The 3,804-nt window shown below is 44.9% G+C and overlaps 1 pseudogene; it reads right to left on the bottom strand.

The window, feature by feature from the left end:
- Positions 1–929: 929 nt before the first annotated feature.
- Positions 930–3,087, bottom strand: LOC138445101 (heat shock protein HSP 90-beta pseudogene; annotated as a pseudogene).
- Positions 3,088–3,804: the final 717 nt, after the last annotated feature.

The raw sequence follows: 3,804 nt of genomic DNA, 5'->3' as shown, positions 1-3,804 counted from the left end.
CATCACTTTATGGGAAATAGATGGGGAAACAGTGGAAACAGTGCCAGACTTTATTTTAGGGGGCTCCAAAATCACTGCAGATGGTGACTGCAGCCATGAAATTAAAAGACGCTTACTCCTTGGAAGAAAAGTTATGACCAACCTAGATAGCATATTGAAAAGCAGAGACATTATTTGCCAACAAAGGTCCATCTAGTCAAGGCTATGGTTTTTCCAGTGGTCATGTGTGGATGTGAGAATTGGACTGTGAAGAAAGCTGAGCACTGAAGAATTGATGCTTTTGAACTGTGGTGTTGGAGAAGACTCTTGAGAGTCCCTTGGACTGCAAGGAGATCCAACCAGTCCATTCTGAAGGAGATCAGTCCTGGGTGTTCTTTGGAAGGAATGATGCTAAGGCTGACACTCCAGTACTTTGGCCACCTCATGCGAAGAGTTGACTCATTGGAAAAGACTCTGATGCTGGGAGGGATTGGGGGCAGGAGGAGAAGGGGATGACAGAGGATGAGATGGCTGGATGGCATCACCGACTCAATGGACGTGAGTCTGAGTGAACGCCGGGAGATGGTGATGGACAGGGAGGCCTGGCGTTCTGCAATTCATGGGGTCGCAAAGAGTTGGACACAACTGAGCAACTGAACTGAACTGAAGAGGCATGTAGTGGTATCTCACTATTTTGTTTTGGGTTTTTTTCCCCAATACTTTAATTTCAGAACAAAAAAAACACACAACACACAATATCCAAACCCCATGTCAAACATGGATAGGGATAGGGCTTGCTTGAGGCCCTTGTATCCTGCCTTAGACAGAAGGACAGAAATAAAACCACCAGACATCAGCAGAGGGAACCACATGAGCCACGGCCACTAGGGCTGCCACTGGGTGCACCATGGGGATGCTATACAGAGGGAGCAGGCTGCAGGTAGAAACTCCTAATCTACTTTCATGCAAGAGGCATCCTTGTCACCCTCAAGGTGGGGAATCTCATCAGGAACAGCAGCACTGGGCTCCTCTGCTATCACCTTGTCTTCATCAACGCCCAGGCCAAGCTTTATCATGTGGGAGATGCGTCTGGAATGGGTCTGGGGATCCTCAAGCAAGAAGCCAGAGGAGAGCAGTGCAGTTTCAAATAGCAGCACCACCAGGTCCCTGACGGCCTTGCCGTTTATGCCTGCCTCTTGCCTTCTGCTGCAGGGTCTCCACGAGGGGGTGGTCAGAACTGATCTCCAGGTGCTTTTTGGCCATCATTTAGTCCATGGTCAAGTTGCCCCAAAGTGCCTGAGCTTTCATGATGCACTGCATGTTGGCTGTCCAGCTGTGGTGCTCATCACAGAGCAGCAGGGTGAAGACACGAGCCTGTTGGAGATTGTCACCTTCTCCACCTTCTTATCCAAGATCTCTTTTCATGAGTTTGCAGAGGTTCTCAAACTTGGCCTTGCTCTCCTCCATCTTCTTCTCCTCCTTGTACTCAGGCAGCTCCAGGCCCTCCTTGGTCATGGAGACCAGACTCTTCCCATCAGACTCCTTGAGCTGCTGCACACAGTGCTCATCAGTGGGCTCCATCACGTACACTACCTCAAAGCCCTGCTTCCACACGCACTCCACAAGGGAAGAGTTGGCAACCTGCTCTTTGCTCTCACCAGTGATGTCACAGATGGACTTCTGGGTCTCCTTCATGTGAGACATATATTCTGAGAGAGAAGTCATCTCATCTCCAGACTGGGAGGTGTGATAGCGCAGCAGCTCGGAAAGGCATCGCCAGTTAGTGGAGTCCTCATGGATTCCAAGCTTCAGGTTTTTAGAGAATGCCTCATAGAATTCCTTATATTTCTCCTTGTCTTCTGCCAGCTCAGAAAAGAGTTCAAGGCACTTCTTAATAATGTTCTTATGAATAACCTTCAGAACGTTGCTCTGCTGGAGCATTTCTTGGGAGATGTTCAGGTGAAGGTCTTCAGAGTCAACCACCCCATGGATGAAGTTGAGATATTCTGGAATCAACTCATCACAGCTGTCCATGATGGACACATGGCAGATATACAGTTTGGTGGTCTTTTTCTTTTTGTTCTCGAAGAGGTCAAAAGGAGCCCAACGGGGGATGAACAGCAGTGCTCTGAATTCCAATTGACCTTCTACAGAGAAGTGCTTTACTGCCAAGTGATCTTCCCAGTAATTGGTAAAACTCTTGTAGAACTCGCCATATTCCTCCTGAATGATGTCATCAGGGTTTCTGGTCCAAATGGGCTTGGTCTTGTTCCATTCTTCCTGAGCAATGTACTTCTCCTTTATCTTGTCTTCATTCTCCTTATCTTTGCCACTATCATCCTTCTCATCTGAACCCACATCTTCAATCATAGGCTTCTCTTCATCATATTTATCTTCCTATTCTTTCTCACCGTTCTCTTCTTCAGCCTCATCATCACTGATTTCCTTCTCATGTTTTCTGCAGATAGAGTTTTATGGGATAGCCTATGAACTGTGAGTGCTTCTTCACCACTTCTTTGACCCGCCTGTCTTCCAAGTACTCTGTATGGTCTTACTTCAGGTGGAGAATCACTTTGGTACTCCGGCCAATAGGCTCACCATGGTCAGCACAGACAGTGAAGGAACTGCCAGCAGAAGACTCCCAGGCATACTGTTCCTCATTGTTATGCTTTGTGATCACAACCACTTTCTCTGCCACTAGGTAGGCAGAGTAGAAGCCCACACCAAATCACCCAATCATAGAGATGTCTGCACCAGCCTGAAAAGCCTCCATAAATGCTTTAATGCCAGACTTGGCAATGGTTCCCAAATTATTTACGAGATCAGCTTTGGTCATGCCAATGCCCATGTCTACCAGAGTTAGAGTACATTCCTGGGGGTTCAGGATGATGTCAATTTTCAGCTCTTTACCAATGTCCAATTTGGAAGGATCTGTCAGGCTCTCAGCAAATCTTGTCCAAGGCATCAGAAGCATTACTGATCAACTCTGGAAGAAAAATTTCCTTGTTGGAATAGAAGGTATTAATAATAAGAGACATGAGTTGGGCAATTTCTGCCTCGAAGGCAAATGGCTCCACCTCTCTCTCCATGGTGCACTTCCTCAGGCATCTGCAAGGGTAAGAATCCAGGTACTGGAGAACACGGAGCAGGCAATGGCTGCCTCAGGCTCATTTGCCTCAAGAAAGCTGCGCAGGGGTGACTTAGAGAGCCTCACTGTTGTTTTAATTTGCATTTCCCAAGTGACATAGGATGTGGAGCATCTTTTCATATGCTTATTTGCTGTCTGTATATATTTCTTGATAAGATCTTTTGCCCATTTTTAATTGGAATAGTTTCTTTACTTATGGTTGAGTTTTAAGAGTTCTTGGTATATCTTGGATAAGTTCTTTAACAGGCATGTCTTTTATAAATGTTTTCTCACAGTCTATAGTGTCTACTTATTCTCTTGAGAGTTTTCACAGAGCAGAGGTTTTTAATTTGAATGAAGTTCAGCTTATCAATTATTTCTTGCAGGAGTCCTATCTTTGGTGTTGTATCTAATAAAAAGGCATCACCATACCCGGAGTCATCTGGATTTTCGTGTGTTATCTCCTTGGAGTTTTGTAGTTTTTTTGTTCTATAGTTAGGTTTATGAGTAATTTTGAGTTCATTCTTGTGATGGAAGTAAAAACTCTGTTTCTTTTTCTTTTTCTTTTTTTTTTTTTTTGCATGTGGATATCCAGTTGTTCCAGTAGCAATTGTTGAAAAGACTAATTTTTCTCCATTGTATCATCTTTGTTTTTTGTCAAGGGTCAGTTTACTGATTGGTTTACATTTCTATGGATT

This window comes from Ovis canadensis, chromosome 8, assembly GCF_042477335.2.
Source record: "Ovis canadensis isolate MfBH-ARS-UI-01 breed Bighorn chromosome 8, ARS-UI_OviCan_v2, whole genome shotgun sequence".
Classification (NCBI taxonomy): domain Eukaryota; kingdom Metazoa; phylum Chordata; class Mammalia; order Artiodactyla; family Bovidae; genus Ovis; species Ovis canadensis.
Note: the sequence above shows the minus strand (reverse complement) of the source record. Positions and strands in the feature narration are given on the sequence as shown.